Below are 18,896 nucleotides of genomic sequence, written 5' to 3' on the forward strand. Positions count from 1 at the left end.
AAACTTGGCCACAAGCTTCATATTTGATGCCTAACGAAGGTGTATCGACCGCATCAAAATCTGTGTTAATTAAAGGGGTCTACGGGAAAGAGTGGTCTGACCCCCAAAATAGTTATTTGCTCTCTTCTCCGAAACTACACACCAGACTTTGATGAAACTTGGCTACAGGCTTCATATCTGATGCATATCTGATGCATCAAAATTTGCGCTAATTGTGGGGGGTTTTGACTCCCCCTCCCCTGCCCACAAAATTCGTATTTGCTACAATGAATATTTGCTCCAAAACTACAAACACGATTTCAATGAAACATGATCAGAATCTTCATCGCAGGGGAAGAGGTAGGGTGGAGGGGAAGGGGAAGGGGGAAAAGGGAGGGGGAGGGGGAAAAGGGAGGGGGTGGGGGAGGGGGAAAAGGGAGGGGGAAAAGGGAGAGGGAGGGGGAAAGGGAGGGGGAGGGGAGGGGAGAAGGGGCGGGGGTAGGGTGGAGGGGGAGGGGAGGATGGAGGGGGGAGGGGGAAGGGGGAGGGAAGGGGAGGGCCAGTCAACAATGACGTTGCAGTTCTCATGGTCGGAGAGCAGCACAACAATCGCGACATCGTCCTGCATCTTCGCCACAGCACGAAGCGGATTTTGGAGACTCACCGATCCTGTGACGCCCTCCAGTACTGGCGTTGCCGGGCGGGGGAAGGGAGACCCGTACATTCCCAACCCGTACATTCGCCCTCTCGACTCAAGCTCACTCGGACAAAAGCCTCGCACAAATTACACCGTGAAGGCCCAATGGCCATGTCTATGCCACAAATCAAGTACGTGAGCGAGTCGGGCGCACTGAATTGAAAATATATAGAACGCTCAAACTCCGTGAAAAGTGAAGCCGCCGTGTCGCCATCTTGGTTAGCACAACTCGACCAACTCGCTTCGCGGATCTCGTTTGTTTTGAACGTGTGAATTACGTGCGAACGCGTAACTGTGAGTTTATAGCGGCAAGGAACATCACGTGATCGCTCTGAGCGAATCAGCACGCTGCTCTGCCACCTGCTCAGATTCCGTGTATAATATTCTTTGCTGAAATGCGCTGAGGTAAATATGAATAAAAAATATGGATCTCGTAAAGATGAAAGGAAAAAAAACCTATGTGGTGTGAATGGCAATGTTCCTCGCTGAAATGTGAAAAAACGCAATCGCTTTTCGCTCTGAATTATGTGCGAACGCGTAACTGTGAGTTTATGGCGGCAAGGAACATCACGTGATCACTTTGAGCGAATCAGCGCGTTGCTCTGCCACCGCCTCAGATTCCATGCATAATATTCCTCGCTGAAATGCGCTGAGGTAAAAATATGGTAAAAAAATATTATGAAATATTTTTTTTTAGGTCGGCCATGTTCTTCCCAGGCTCAATCGCCATGTCTATGCCAAATATCAAGCACGTGAGCCTCTCCGTTTAGGAGTCTATCGGTAACATTACACACACACACACAAACTGTGTTTTATATATATAGATGTGCTATGTGGCAAACTATAGAAAAGAAGGGACATTCTTGGGGAAGATGCCAGGGGTATAGAAAAGGCCTCTTTATATAGTATATGCTCTGTGGGAAACTATAGAAAAGAAGGGACATTCTTGGGGAAGATGCCAGGGGTATAGAAAAGGCCTCTTTATATGGTATGTGCAATGTGGGAAACTATAGAAAAGAAGGGACATTCTTGGGGAAGATGCCAGGGGTATAGAAGAGGCCTCTTTACATATTATGTGCCATGTGGCAAACTATAGAAAAGAAGGGACATTCTTGGGGAAAATACCAGGGGCATAGAAAAGGCCTCTTTATATAGTATGTGTGATTTGGGAAACTAGAGAAAAGAAGGGACATTCCATACATAGCTTGTAGAAAATGCCAAACAACAGAAAAGAAGGGACATTTCAAATAAATATCGTGTGCATGCTGGGCTACCCTTGTGTTCTTAGGAGGAACCAAATAATGCTCTCGAAAATTTGATTCATACAGTGGCATGAAAAAGTAAATGTATTTTAACCTATAGATGTAGGGTGCCCCTTTACATGAACTTTTCTGCAGCATTATGTTTGGCTGTACGGGACTCAGTGACGATCCTGAAAAGAACACTTGGAACAAAACTCTGAAAACAACACAACTTCATAACTTAGAGTCTTAGACCATGAATTGCAATCCTTCACTGAAATGAAGGTGGATACTTCGAGACCTGGAAGGACTCCGTCTAACCCGCTGAAACCCAAATTTTAGGGATAACAGTCAATGACACACACACACAAACAAACACACACACACACACACACACACACACATACATACACACACACACACACACACACACACACACACACACACACACACACACACACACACACACACACAGTTAAGTTGTACCCAAAATAGGGGAATTTTTTCTCCATTGAATATGTTTCATTCGGAGAGACAAACATTTTTCTACAAGTCATGAACCACAAACAGCACAAATGTGCCATCAAACTAATGAGGGTTTCCACTGAGTGGGAGAATTTCACTTTTAGTAACTTTGTTGTTTAAACATCCGGCCGTGATTTCCTCTTTCAGTGGCGACACGTCCACTCACAGGCTTTCCGGGTTGTCCAGTTTGCCCTTTCTCTCCAGGCTGTCCCGCCACAGCGCTCTGCATGATAAAGGCGGAATGTCACTTTCTCAGGAAGTGTAAAGAAAGGATGTAGGTGAGTGCAAGGAAACTGTGGCGTGGAGACAGGATGAGGGCATGGTATGGGTGATGGAACAGGAAAGTGATGTGGTTACATCTTACCATGGGACCTTGCTTCCCCTTGGGGCCAGGGATACCTGTGTTTCCTGATTGTCCCTAGAGAAAGGAAGGTTAATTCATAATGGATAAAAGTTTCCTTTCTCCGACAAGGTCACAAGCTAGGTCGTCATGACATACCACATTGGGTCCATTGTACCAGTGCATATCAACATTAGGGCACTTCAATGTCCACATTGGGTCCATGCTATCTCGAGATAACTATACTCTGTCATCCTGGTGTTTTGCAGGCACGGTGAGGCATCAATGGGTTCACCATCCATTGGATGGATGTTAAGCTCGGTGCCTCATCTGTTAGTATTATTTAGTGGACGTTAAAGTTCTCAAGTGTCCTTTGTAAAGAGCAAGTGAGTTATTGCCAGCAGGTACCCAAAACAAATTATTGTCACCTTCAGATGAACGTCAGGCCTGGCCATCCAGTTCGTGAAAGACTTGCACCAAAAACGCTTCCCAAGTGACCACACTGGGAAGTTGGAATAATTGGGGCTGTTAAGGTAGTAGTAGTGGCCGGACATAATGACATACACTTTTCAAAATACGTGTAGTCTGTAGATGGTGGGAGAAATAGAAACCTGGAGTATAAATTACAACGTTTAATACTTTTCATTAAACTTTAAGATGGATGAACAGGTTTGTCAAAGATGAAGTGACGTCATTTCAGTGACAACGTGATGCATGAGCACCACAAAGGCGACACAATAGTTATTGTCCATACCTTTTGTCCAACCATGCCATCCATACCCACTGGGCCGGGTTTTCCCATCGGACCCTGAGAAACAGATATAGATGTGATGAGGTGTTATCGTTTATTGCTATCAATGTTGTTTGGTTCAGTGTTTCATCCAATATGTCACGACCCTTAACCGACCGACCTGCATTCCGGGCTTTCCATGAATTCCAGTCTCTCCCATTATTCCGTGCTGTCCCTGCAGACAGGATAACGTTTTACTGCCATCTTGTTCATGACAAACAAAATACAAGTAATATAAACATACTTTTAAATAAATACTGAAAAAAAAAATCACTGTCCTTAAATAAAAAGAGTAAAAATGTATTCGAATGACCATCCAAGTTGGCGTCTTTGGTGAACCCATCTCAGCATGAAGCTCGTGACAAGATTCCAGGTTCAAATTCCATTTCGTGATAATTTGTCCGTTATTGACCGTGCCCTTTTTATTTATGTAAATGTACAATGTCTCCGAAATGTGCTTGACCACGTGAGCTCATATGTACCAGCTCATCGACAATGTGGACACGGAAAGAAACCAAACAGCTCTGGTTATTGTTGGCATTGAACAAACCGGAAGTGAAGGATGAGTGAGAGGGAAGGGGACAATTATCGACTAGTTTTAAAGTAAAAAAGGCAGCATTTTGTGCACTGTTCCCCCCTCTGGGCCGGTGCTCCTGCCTCACACCTAGCTCGTCTTCACGCTGTTGAAACCAAAGCGTTCAGAATCATTAGAATCTCCCGTGATGAAGCGACTTCCGAGGGCCTTTCACTTACTCACCGCAGGCAGGTTGGTGGTCTTTCCGTCTTCTACCGACTCCTCTCCGGCCTTGCTCCCCCAGCTCTCTCTGGGCTCTGTCCCCCAAATATTCCTACAGGTCGCACAAGATCTGCCTGCAACCCTCTTCTGGTTAAACTGCCATAATCAAGACTTTCTGCTCACCTTCACTCCTTCATTCCTCTTTTCTCCCACCTCTGGAACAAACTCCCCCACTGTCTTCAATCCCACTCCTCCCTCCAGGTCTTTAAAACAGCTGTTCACCACCATCTCTTATCTTCCCCCATCCAAAACCTTGATCTTTTCTACCCCCGCTAATTTCACCCAAATCCACTTTTTTGAAATACCAACTTCTGTCCTGGAAGTCCTTGGTGTCCTTGTGTTTTATACTTCACCCACCCCCCCCCCTTCCCACGCCGCCTCCCCCCCCCCCCCCAAGCCCTCTCCCTCCCACACATTCCCAATGTCCCTGCTCTCAAATGTTGTGTTTATGTGCTTCCCCTTCTCTCCCCATCTTGTCTACCGCTCCCCTTTTTATATACTTGGTTTGTTTGTCTGTTTGATTTGTTTGTGTGATAAATGTTAGCTCTTCCACGAGCCTCGATTCTGTATACAAAAACTTTATAACGAGTAGTACTACAATGTGCAACTTGAGATTTGACAGGTTCTGGAGAAGGTGTGCTCACCACTGGACCTTTATCGCCCTTGCCCCTTTTCTCTCCAGGCTGGCCCATGCTTCCAGGAAGTCCTTGGTTCCCCAACATACCATGGACACCCCGAGCTCCTTCCTCTCCCTGAAGATGAAAAATTAAAGAACCTTTCTGGGCATTAAATGTGGTTACACATATGAGGCTTGATTTAAAGGAGCTCAAACCAGTCTGTGAGTGACTCAACCACAAAGTCACTGCAAATAGTACAAAAGTGCAAGGTCGTTTGCAAATGTATAACCCAGTTATTAAAAAAATACTCCATTAAATAAGAAGATAGGAAGAAATATACAGTACGGTACGACATGTCTATTGAGTAACAGACTCATGCAATTCTTATGTTACACAAATATGACGCGAATCACTCGAGATTGCTGGTTAGGTTGTCTGAGTTTTTTGAACTCCAACAATTGCGGCATCGACTATCCGGTCCATGTCAGGATGAAGTGACCGATCTCACGCTCCTCTGATGACTAAGTCTCCTCTGTTTGTTCAGCACGTGTTGACAGGTCCAACAATTTCACAACGTTTGTTGTGAGGATCGTGCATGGCGGGTACGAATTAATATCATCTTCAAGAGGATTTTAATTCCGAACCGGCCTTCTTCCAGGACACCTATTTAAACAATCTTGAGCAAAGGCCCATAACATCTCACCATAGCCCTGAGCCTTGCACAACATCTTGCTGATATAACCTCCTCCAGCCTGGGCTGGGAATGTACTAACAACATCTAATTATATGGAGAACAATGCTCCCTTCTTTCCCCTTATAAAGAAATAACACTTGGTAAAAACAATAACGAAAAAACTTGAACGGCACTCGGGAGAGAGCATACCTCCACCAAGCTGAACAGTTTACATTCTGTATCCCACCGATAGGCCGGATCTGGATCTGAATCTTAACCAACATCTAATTGGCTTGTTCTTGTCACCTACCCAACCCAAGTTTCATCCAAATCCGTCCATAACTTTTTGAGATATCGTGCTATATATCGTTTTTGGTCCTATCTCTCAACAGTGAAGAATCACTTTAAAAATTATCGTATTGGGATCCAGATCTTCATCAAAATGGAATCAATTCATCCTTGTCAGACATCCAACCTGTTCACCAAGTTTCGTCTGAACCCGTCCACAACTTTATGAGATAACCTGCTCACAAACAAACAAACAAACAAACAGACAGACAGACAGACAAACAGGGGTAACTACATAATCTCCGTCCACGGTCGGTGGTGAAGGTAACAACATCACTACTTTAACTATATTTGTTTGATCTGACCTTTGGTCCAGGTAAACCTCTTTCCCCCTGTGGTCCAGTAAGTCCATGCTGTCCCTGCATCAGTGCACAGATAATGAGAATCAAGACGAGCGGAGCATTGATCCCGTAGTAACATAATCTCTAACATCCTTTTTATCTGCATTATACACCAAATGTGCACTGTTGTTATTGTAATCATTCAAATTATATTCCATAATTTGAAAATGACCTTCAAAAACCCACGTCTATCACTCTTTCATGAACATGAAGAAGTGTTCAGCAATGTCGTTGTCAATCATTGAAAAATTACCACTTTGATAGACAAAAAAAGGCTAACCTCCTTTCCTGGAGGTCCGTCAAATCCAGATGGGCCGATAGGTCCCGGTTGTCCTTCTTCGCCTTCAACACCATTGATGCCCACAGGACCTAGCGGCCCTGTGCTTCCCTATTTGTGAAAAGGAAAAGGGAAAACAATGAAGAATGCAGGATTGAAGGTAGGAAGGATATCTGAGCAGTACATGCTTTCTTCTGGGATGACTTCAAAAGAAACATTTAACGAAGAGATAACACAGAATGGAAGGATCACAATTAAATCTGTCCAGAGACACTTCGACACATTGTGATTCTTGTACACAAATACCATACTCTCGTGCTGAACATTTAATAATGAAATAACTACATGGTATTCATAGAATACTTACACTGCGCAGTCTTGAGAAGGACCTGGTGCAAGCCAACTCTTCTGTTTTTAAAGGGTTTTTTTAATCCAAGATGGCGCCTGTACCAAGTGACCAATGACGTCATAATTATCATTCGAACAATTCTACAGGAGGAGCCGCTCATATTCTGAAAATTTCGTGTTCATCAGACTAACAGTTGCAGAGGATTTTTTTTTTTCATACTGATCAGATCAAGCGTTGTACTTGTCGAAATATGATGTCATAATGGAGGCACCTATGACATCATCATTAACATATCTTATTCCTCATGGGGTGTATTTAACAATGAGCTATGTTTCAATTTTTCCCATTAAGCGGTTTGGGAGATGTAGAGGTGTAACTTTTTCCAAGATGGCGTCCATACCACGTGACCTATGACGTCATAATTATCAGCAAAAACAATCTACAGGCAGAGGCGTTCCTACGGTAAAATCCATGTCAATCGGACCAACGGTTGCCGAGAAAATGAATTTTTAAAATGCAGACACAGCACACGGCACACGAACGTAACTGAATGCTTAACCCCGCTTTTCGCTTTGCGAGTGCAGGGTAACTATACTACATTACCCCCCTCACTCCCCCATTACATCCCCGCAACAATGTCATTAATTGACAGTTTGGAAATCAAGTCAGGGTGCCAGACAGTGTCATATACTTGGGAGATGTCTTGTGATAAGGCCTCGACATCCTATTGGAGATTAAGGACAAACATCTTTAGAAGCAGAATGTCTAAGTTGCCATTTGACCAAATTTGGGCAGAAACCAAATTGATGATAACAGATCAGATTGTTGGAGATGAGAGGTCTGCTGTGAGGATTTATTCAAACATATTTACTTTAAAAATTGGGAGAAGAACTATTGATCTGTAGTTAAGAAGGGGCATTATGATTGGCACCATTCTTATGAATTGGGGTAGTGTTTCCAACTTTCCATGGTGCAGGTAAATGGACCTTATAGCAACAGCTGGAAACATAAAAGCAGGCAGGAGATGAACAAGATTTGACGATTAAAAGGGTGATGCTGTCAGCTTCAGCAGTAGTGGAAAGACTCAAGATTGGCTTGGAGTATTCCCATCTTGGCAAGATGGGAGCTCACATGCTGGAGGGGGTTTTCTATGCCATGTGTGCGTCGAGGAAGGCAATAGTGAGCAGTCTGCATCGTGACGATGTACTTCAAAAGTGCAGGAACTGATGAGGCACCAGTCACAGACTTGATCAACTGCATCAAATTTTTTGCAGATGGCGAGAGATGTGAAAGATCGGACTTCAAGCCTGAGGACCAAGTGCAAGTTGTACAGCAAGACATTATGAAAAGTCTCTGCTAGACAGATGATGTCTGAGGACCAAGTGTAAGTTGTACAGCAAGACAGTATGAAAAGTCTCTGCTAGACAGATGATGTCTGAGGATGAAGTGGTCACTTTCAGGCAGTGATCCATTTGGTTGGCATGTCGGCCTCTGATGTTTGTGGACCAGAGAGAAAGTGTTGGTGCATGAGTGATCGGAAGGGAAAGCATGGTGAGATGTGGGTGAGGATGATACAATGAGATGGAGGTATGGTGGGGAAAAGGAAGTGGTGGCATGACAAGGGGAAAGGTTTTAAAATGGATTAAAACGAAATAGGCCAAATATGCTTCTAGTTTTTGATGTTTGAGAAATGGACGACTACCGTCTGACTCATGAGGGTATTATATGTGCAGAAGTAGCTTGCGAATTTTGTAAGAAACATATGAATGTGACTGCACAAGCTTTTGGTATGAGGTATGCATCACAGGTGATAAATTGATCAGTGCTGATTATGAGATGATAAAAGGTATAATAAGTTTTTCGCAGGTGAATCGGACATAGCATACACTCAACTACAAGGGGATCCCAAAGAGAATCGTGGATGAATCTTCGGTGACAAATCATTACGGTCAAAGCGTTTTCTGATGACGACCTTGATTAGAGCAGGAATCTAGGTACTGGCACACAATCGTATTTTCTTTTCAAAAGGTGTCACCATATCCTTAACGCCAACAAGGAACTAACATGTGAGACAGCCCATTTAAGATGTGTGTTGACCCTAGTGGGTGGATGCAAATAAAAAGCAACGATGATAGTTTTACTCACCATTTTCCCTTTCTTCCCAGGTTCTCCCACCTTCCCAGCTGGTCCCGGCTTTCCCTGCAAATACATTTTCTTGCATTGCGATTGGCATTCATGGAGCTTCCATTGGAGGGCCGCATTCAATCAATGAAAAGTGACCTGAGCTATTCAACAGTGGTAAAGCAGACCTACCCTGCTGGCAACACCTGGGCAAGGCCTTGTCAAACTGCTGTGTCAAAAAAAGACACAACAAAGTTTTGCTTCACTTCCCTTAACCGCATTCTTCTTTTACAAGACTATTTTGCTCTTCCTCATCTTACTATAATTCACCAAATGTCTGTCTGTCTGTCCGTTCCCAGGTATCGCAAAAAATTGCTGAACCGATCGCAACGAAACTTTGGGTGGGTAATCCTGGGACCCCCTGGAGTAAAATAGGCTAAATTGTTTTTCCAATTTTCCAATTTGTCAAATTTCCAATTTCCCAGTTTTTCCAAACACGATGGATTAATATTTACCGATATGAACAGTGATGTGGCTTTTATTTAAATTCTACAAATACTGTTTAGATTTTGATGATATGATTTAACGGATGTTTACATAAATCGTTTAAAATTTTAAAAAACCTTCAATTTCTGATATTTTGCCTTTTCATTTGGGCCTCCCAATTGAAGTCCCGCCCGTAGGGCGGGTACCGTTGCTAGTCACTTAAATTTGCCCTATAAGAGAAAATTTCATTTGACTGGGTCAAGCGGCTTAATCAGAGAGGGGGGGAGGGGGGGGGGATTATAGTGAGGAACTCTTCCTACCTGCTCTCCATCCAGCCCAGGAATTCCAGGAAAACCTGGAGAACCACGTGACCCCTGTGGAGGTAAGAAGGGGGAAATGAAACATTTGTGAAATAAGACCTTGTGGCTGTAAATCCGTGTACCCATCAATATATTTTGCAGGAAATTAAAGTACAACAACTTAAAAATGCTGGTTGTCTTAATAAGAGCAATATCTTGCACAGTAACTTGATGAAAACGTTTTAGGGGTTTTACTAATTGTAGTCTAATTTAGACGCTTTGGACATAGACAGAATGAAACATGATCCCGTTTTGTTTTCCTATAGTGTCCAAGGCTCATGAAAGAATGAAGTGATGGAGGGTAAAAAGTCAATTGACTGACGGTGGGACAGCGCAGGGGCCACATTTGGCCACAACAAGCAAGGGAATGAACTAACAGGAAAAGAGAACAGAGGCGGAAACACAGTAACCTGCAAGTAAGAGGGTTGAGTGAGAGAGCTAAAGATCGAATCAAATCCTCACCAAAACCAAATCAATTCGTCCTTGTCACACACACAACCTCTTCAACAAGTTTTGTGTGAATCTGTCCACAACTTTTTGAGATATCCCACTCAAAGACAGACAAACAAGCAGACAGACAGACGCGAAAATATAACCTCGGTCCACATTTGGTGGCAGGGGTGATGAAATGATGAAGGATTTTATGAAGGAATAAAATGGTTAAAAAGCAGATGGATTATGTGACGACATACGGGAATTGCGACATCTCCTTTCTGCCCTGCTGGGCCAATTTCTCCAGGTTTGCCCTACAAAAAGAAGCACAACAAGAATATTACAAACAAAATTGCATCATATCATGTGAGTGTGTGGTGAGCCGTGTATCTTCGTGGACGGTCAACTACCGAAGAACACTGATGTTTGCACCTATCCAGGGAGTGTTTTGTGTGATGATGGTCAACTGGATCGGGAAATCTCCAGTCGGATATCAAGCAAGGCTAGTGCATCCTTTGGCCGTCTCTACCACCGAGTCTGGAACAGTCACGATATTAGAATGATTAATAAAAGCAGTCGATAGAGTTGTGGTTCTGAATACATCGCTGTATGGTGCTGAGTGCTGGGCAACCTATAGTAGCCACATTTGTCAGCTGGAACCCCTACATCAAGGATGTCTGCGAAAAATCCTGCGCATAACATGGAAGGAAAGAGTTTCCAATCTGGAGGTGCAAATTAAATCTGGCTGTGTATTGGTGGAGAGTATCATCAAAAAACGACAACTGCAATCAATGGATCTCTCCCTGAAAGTGACCACTTCATCCTCAGACATCATCTGTCGAGCAGAGACTTTTCATACTGTCTTGCTGTACAACTTACACTTGGTCCTCAGGCTTGAAGTCCGATCTTTCACATCTCTCACCGTCTGCAAAAAAATTGATGCAGTTGATCAAGTCTAGGACTGGTGCCTCATCACTTGGCTGGCCACCTCTTAGGAATGAGTGACTTAAGGATCCAGAAAAAGTTATTTTATGAGGAACTGGCCATGGGAAAACATGGCGTTGGGAAACATAGCGCCACAAGGATTGTCGAAAAGCTACACTAAAAAGCTGTGATATCGACCCGACCAAGTGGGAACACCAAACCGTAGATCACTCGTCTTGGAGAAGAATCGTCAACAAATGCGTCAAAAAATTCGAGGAGGTGAGAAGTGATCGAATCCACCAGGCCCGTTTGAGAAGAAAGAATTTGGACCAAGTGTCATCAACCGGATTCCAGTGCGACACGTGCGGGACACCGTGTGTAACCGAGGCATCGCCGTGCCATTGCAAGCTTTTGTGGAGGGAGCAAAAAGTATCACTGAAAGGTGTAGTTCACACTAGGCAACAGCAAAAAGAAGAGCAAATCATGCTGCTGCCAAGAAATAGTGAAAATTTTACTTTTGGTGTAAGTTGCACTTGTAATGTGCAGTTTTTTTTTAAAATTCCCCAATGATGGCTGTGGCTGAAATTGCTTTACCTACTCACAGCTACCCTGAGGGCATTAAGAGTTAACTCCAAAGAGTGAACTGGTGCCACCTGTAGGTCAGTCTGGGCATAGAAGGCATACTAACCTCTTCCTGAAGGTCATTAGTGAGCCAGTTTGGATTTTTACTGACAGTACAACGCCGATATGGTAATCCATGCTGAGCGTACCTCAGCTTGCAGGTACTTTGAATCAAAATTCTCAAGGCGATGCAATAAATTGCTCTTAAATCAAACTTGTTGTTTCAGAGAAGTAGTTTTTCAAATGTTTTGGTGAAGTGGAGCGGTGATGGGATGTGGTGGGAAAATGTGGCATCGAGGTCAATTAAAGGTTTAAGAATGAACCAAAGTTAGTGTAAAACCAGGGTTAGAAATTATTATAATTACTATGAGTCCAGCAGGGCCTGGTAGTCCTTTTTCTCCAAGGAGACCTTGAATACCACTTGCTCCAAGCTTTCCCGGCTTCCCCTTACAGCCCGGTAGGCCTGGATACCCCTATAAGGAAGACAAGAAGTCCAGCAGTAATGATAGTATGTAATACAACTGTCAGGATCAAAATAAATATCCTTAACAAGGACTAAGTGTTTCTTTCTAAGATTGAGGCGGTTGGGCTGCAATGTCATATGGCATCGCCATTGCTTGCCTGAATGACTAACCTGTTCATATTTGCTGTGTTTGTTTGTCGGCGTCTATATATTTTCGCTTTAAAAAATGTTTTCGCTGCAACTGGTTGTCCGATCGATGCAGAACTTTAAACATAGGAGGGACTCCCCATGGAGGATATTTTATTGCTAACTCTGATATCATAGGTCACATGGTATGACAGCCATATTGGATTAAAGGAAACAATTTGGACATCATTTTCTACGAAACCGCTCAACGAAAAAAATTGAAGTTGGCATGCGTCATCAACTCCCCATGGGGTATGTAGGGTCATCATGGGGATAACAATGACGTCATTGGTGAAGTGGTATTCCAGTCATAATTGGTTGAATTGAAATCTTTATCCAAAAAATCTGAAATTTTATACTTCTGATCTATGACCCGATGTGAGGGAAGAATTAAATTTATGACGTACACAACCACCCATGCCAATAAACTATTTGACATCATAGGGTGCCGGAATGATAGGGGTATATGGGCCATAATATTAGCGTGTTCAGTTAACGATGGTATTTTTTTTAGAATAAGAGTGCGAGGCGAGACTATGTGCTCTACGAGTGCCTTTCCAGTTATTATTGCTATTCTAAGCACTTAGTCCTCATGCACGGATCGTTTTCCTTAAGCAAGTGGTGGTCTACTCACACGAACTCCAGGAAACCCCATGTCTCCTACATCTCCATGCCGTCCCTGGTATAAGCACACGGAAGAGATAAAGACAGTCACTTACCTCCTAAACACTTCCCTACATTGCAGAAGGTGAAGCAGAAATTAGTATTTTTAAAATCTTTGGTATGACTCGGTCTTGGTTTGAACCACCGACCTCCCAGCCTCAGGGCGGACACTCCAACCATGACACCACCTGAGTCTGGTTTAAATTCCGGAATTTCCATGGTAAAGGTATATTTTATACAAATGCCCTTATACAACTAATTTGTTGCAATTTTTAGAGACATACAGCTTACTCTGTCATGGACTGTCTCTTGACTAGTTGACTGTTACTTACTGGAGAGCCTGCTTTTCCAGCTTCACCTGGTATTCCTGGAACACCCTACAGGAACAGAGAGAACTGTGAGCATAATGAAAATGAGGCTGATTTGGAGTCAGAGAATATAGCAAGGTCATTTAGACCTGGAAGGTGTGAAAACATTTTGCTACCTCGGAGACATGCTGAATGGAGAAGGTGGATCAGACTCGGCAACAGTTGCTCGAGTGAGATGTGCATGGAAGAAGTTTCGGGAACTGAGTGGCGTGCTGACGAGGAGGGGAGTGTCGTTGAAGCTGAAGGGAAAAGTGTATGCTGCATGTGTGAGAAGTGTTATGATTTATGGGAGTGAGACATGGGTAATGAACGTAGAGCAGCAACGAAGGCTGGAAAGGGTGGAAATGCGAATGGTTCGATGGATGTGCGGAGTATCGTTGAGAGAGAGGAAGACAAATGATGAATTGCGAAAGATGATGGGAATATTGCCTGTGATTGATGATGTGAAGAGGAACAGGTTGAGATGGTTTGGTCATGTGTTGAGGAAGGATGAAAGTGACTGGTTGAGAAGAGTGATGGAAATGAATGTAGAAGGAAGTAGAGGACGGGGAAGACCGAGAAAGACTTGGCTAAAGATGGTGGAAGAAGAAATGCGGGCAATGGGGTTAACAAGGAGAGATGCAGAAAATAGGGCAAAATGGAGAAGATTGTCATGGGGACCGCAAGGCTAACCCCTGCTCTAGCAGGGAAAATGGCCTTAAAATGCATGTTGTTGTTGTTGTTGTTGTATTTAGACACATGATGAGGGTGGGGAGGAGATGCGTTTGGTCCTATCAAGCTTGTGACATAACCAATATATCAATATTGCATGCACTAACCCCATTTTTACAATCAACCTCATCTAACATACCTTCCACCTCCCTTTACCTATCGCATTTAAAATCGAAAGTTTGGGAAATCCGGCAGGACACCAGCACACAATGGCCGACTCCTTTTGAAAAATACCTTGGGATCTTCAACATCTACAACCTAAAATACATAGAAGGTACAGGCAGCTTTGCGTCCCAACTGAATCACTTGATATTAAGAGGCAGCACCCTCTGCAGGTATTTCACGAGGACTGCAGTTTAGGCTCGATTCGACTTCACAGAGTAACAAGCATAGCAAGGTGAGAAAGTTAAATGAACACGAAAGCATCAAAGGATAAGCTATGCAGTGTGTTCTGATTACCTTTGGGCCCTTTTCCCCATGCTTCCCTGGTGGACCAAACACTCCTGGTTCACCCTAGATGGAGTGACAGAGAACGATGGGAATTGTCATAGCCGCTGTTTTACATGTGAATACCTCACAGATGTGTTTGTGGACATCACCGATAAAATCCCTCTCCGGCATTCCTGTTTACTGAGAGTCATCATGCTCCATATTGCGGAGATCAAAAACAGCACGCAATTATAATAACCACTACCACAGCACTGGTACAGATAACTAATCTATTATACCATAAATTTAGCACAAACATTATGAGGAATTGGTAAAGCATAATGATAATATTAATTTCAATACAACATTGTGTTTCAGAAAGGAGGGGGCATCACAAATATTGATCAAATTCTGTTGCTCAATTGGTATTGAAGTGATGTCTAAAATATGATATTTTCGCCATTATGATAGAGTATAATTTTAAAAAAAAAGTGCATTTGCAAAAATTTGCGGAAGGTAGAATGAACGGGCAATTTTGGGATTTAGCAGAAAGGGAGAGGGATAGGGGGGGGCTGGGGAGGAAGAGGAGGGGAGGAAGGGGTGGAGGGATGGGGGAGGGGAGGAAGGATGGGCACAAAGAAGGAGAGAGGAAGGGGGGAAAGACAAGGGAGTCGGTGGTCTCCATATTCGCCCTCCTTCCATTGAACTATACTAATTGATCATACGACAATAATATTGTAACAGTCGTCGGATCACGACTGCAGAGGTCAATTGAGTCGGCGGTTCCTGGTAAGGTCCATGACCTTTGATCTTTGCTACCTTCCCGTTGGACCCGTCGAGTCGACCACACTCTACGCTATTTAAGCACCACCATCCTGTACCAAATGGGCCAAGCAAGCCGGAGGCGGCTGATGCTGACCGGTGGTGCCGAGATGAATGCCACAACCATGTACCCTCGAAGCAGGTGTTACTTAACCACTACAAGAGAACCACGAAAATCTGAATTCACCCCAAGGCCAGGTATTTTTATTAAGAGCAAATGGCACAGGGGAAGGAAGCCAATGAACAAACAGAATTCCTTCATTATTAGTCCCCTACCGGTGTACACCGGAGGGGACTATAGGTTTGCACGCCGTCCCTCCGTCCGTCAGTCCGTCAGTCCGTCACGCAAAGAACAGTTTTCCGGACTTTTTTTCTAAACGCTTAATGCTAATGATTTCAAACTTGGTACATGGTTTCCTCATGATAAGTTACAGATCAAGTTCGAACTTCACGACGTTTCGATCATTTTTGACAAAGTTATGGCACTTTGAACTTTGGGAATTCTGATAATTCTGATGATCCTTAACTCAGTTGAAGGAGCTGGGGCTCCCACGTCGATCGGAAGAATGGACGCGACAAAAAGCTGGAATTCATCCGAGTTGCTTTAATCAAACCAAACACTCAGGCACTCTGAAAAGCCCGTTTATCGGGCAGCAATATATATACACTAGCGGGGTCACCCGTGGGAATCCCACGGGCATGGATGTGTGTGACATTTCGACATATTGAGTTAGATGCTGCACATTCATTTTTACAAAATGGTTACTGGCAAGTCATCAGATCCAGAAATGGTGTGATGAACACTTTATTTATTTCACATAATATGTGACCCCTCACTCCTCTCCACCTGACACTCTCCTGTCTCCACCTAGCACTCCTCTCCTCTCCAAACCCTCACATCCCTCTCCTTTCCAATCCCTCACCTCTCCAATCCCTCACACTCCTCTCCTCTCCAATCCCTCACACGCCTCTCCAATCGCGCCTCACACTCCTCTCCAATCGCGCCTCACACTCCTCTCCAATCACGCCTCACACTCCTCTCCAATCGCACCTCACACTCCTCTCCAATCGCGCCTCACACTCCCCTCCAATCACTCCTCTCCAATCGTGCCTCACACTCCTCTCCAATCGCGCCTCACACTCCTCTCCAATCGCGCCTCACACTCCTCTCCAATCGCGCCTCACACTCCTCTCCAATCGCGCCTCACTCGCCTCTCCAATCGGCTTTCCCCGTCTCGTTTCTCTCGTTTTTCTCCCGTCTCGTTCTTTTTCTTGCTCCAAATCGGCCCATCTCGCCCGTCGGCCCGTCGGAATCGGAAATCGGCCCGTCTTGCTTTCGTGCTTGCACGGAAATAAATTGTGTTCATGACACCATTTCTGGATCTGATGACTTGCCAGTAACCATTTTGTAAAAATGAATGTGCAGCATCTAACTCAATATGTCGAAATGTCACACACATCCATGCCCGTGGGATTCCCACGGGTGACCCCGCAAGTTTGCATTGACGTTCGTCGATGGACTCGTTCGCCCGTCTCATTCGTTTTCTTGCTACATCCTGTTCAAGTCTGCGTTCTTCATCGATCGTCTCATTCATTTTGGAAATAGAAGTTTCCACGCAGCGCATGAATTGTCACGATCCTCAAGAGGAATTTGTCTCGTAATCATCAAATGATAAATGGCAAGTAAATTACATTGTGAAAATTTAATATTTCAAATAGACCTATTTAAAGTGTATGCGCAAATAACTAATAAATAAAAAAACGAAGAAATATGTCTCGGTAATTTCCTGAACTCGGTAATTTCTCGGTAATTTTACTTCCGGCTAAAAATGTTGAATGAAATAAAAACGAAGAAATATATGTCGTTTTGTGACGACTGTCATCAAAGGTAAACGGTGAATTCACTCGGTTTATTCGGTTCGGCTCGGTTTAAAGAAAAAGCGATAATGTCGAAATGTTGACGTCTGTGTCATGTTGGGCGGTGTATGATACTTGTTGGCTGTTGGGCGGTGATATGGTGTATTTTTAAAAAATATATCTCTGCGTTTTCCCGCGTTGCTGACACCGAGTCTAAAACCATGATGGTGAGTTATATTGGAGATAAAGGCGTGAGAGAGACTCAATGGCCTTGAAGTTACAGGCATTTGAGAATTCATTTCGTTCTATAAACGGCAACTTTCATCGGATTTTCTTCTCTTTTTTTTTCAACCGAGTCTAAAACTATGTTAGCGACTGTGAAAAATGAAATGATATATCGAATTTAAAATAGATATCGACACATTGCCGTCGGTGTCATGTTGGGCGGTGTATGATACACCATGACGCGATTTTAAAAAATATATCTCTGCATTTTCCCGCGTGTGTGGAATGTTTGTGGAAAATTAAAGATTTCAAATAAACCTATTTAAAGTGTATGCGCACATAACTAATAAAAAAAACGAAGAAATATCTCTCGGTAATTTCCTGAAACATATTTTACTTCCGGCTAATATGTTGAATGATATAAAAACGAAGAAATATATGTCGGCATCATTGTTGACGTTTTTGTGACGACTATCATCAAACGAAATAGTAATATATCATAACGGAAAAGCAAAAGCGAATTTTTAATATATATCGACACATTGCCGGCGGTGTCATGTTGGGCGGTGTATGATACACCATGACGCGATTTTAAAAAATATATCTCTGCATTTTCCCGCGTGTGTGGATTGTTCTCAATTATTGCTGACACCGAGTCTAAAAGTAAAACCATCGATAAAAATGAAATCATATGGTGAGTTAGATTGGAGATAAAGGCGTGAGAGAGACTCAATGGCCTTGAAGTTACAGGCCTTTGAGAATTCATTTCGTTCTATAAACGGCAACTTTCATCGGATTTTCTTCCCGTTTTTTTTCAACCGAGTCTAAAACTATGTTAGCGACTGTGAAAAATGAAATGATTTATCGAATTTGATTTGAAATAAAACTGGGAGAGAGAGGAAGACACCACGGGCCTACAAAACAGGACTCAAAGCTATGCGAGTTAATAAAATGGTGGATATTTGTTTATATGAAGCCTCTCCCAGAATGGGTGGAGCTATGGGTGGAGCTACTCTGCAAACCGAGTAAGCCACACCCCGGACAGACACCCAACAGATAGACAGACAGACAGACAGAATCATCTACGGCTATTATAATATAGATATTATCCCGGAGCGTTTGCCCAGGAAAGGCGAGAGGGGGCGTGGCCCAGCGTCCTGGCTGCGGCCTGGCAAGTTGAGGGCGAGCCTGCCCGGGCATGCCCGGGCATGCCCGGGCGTCCCGACCGAGGCCTGGCAAGTTGAGCGCGGGCCTGC

Source organism: Myxine glutinosa, chromosome 13 (genome assembly GCF_964187855.1).
Source record: "Myxine glutinosa chromosome 13, kmMyxGlut1.1, whole genome shotgun sequence".
In the NCBI taxonomy this organism is placed as follows: domain Eukaryota; kingdom Metazoa; phylum Chordata; class Myxini; order Myxiniformes; family Myxinidae; genus Myxine; species Myxine glutinosa.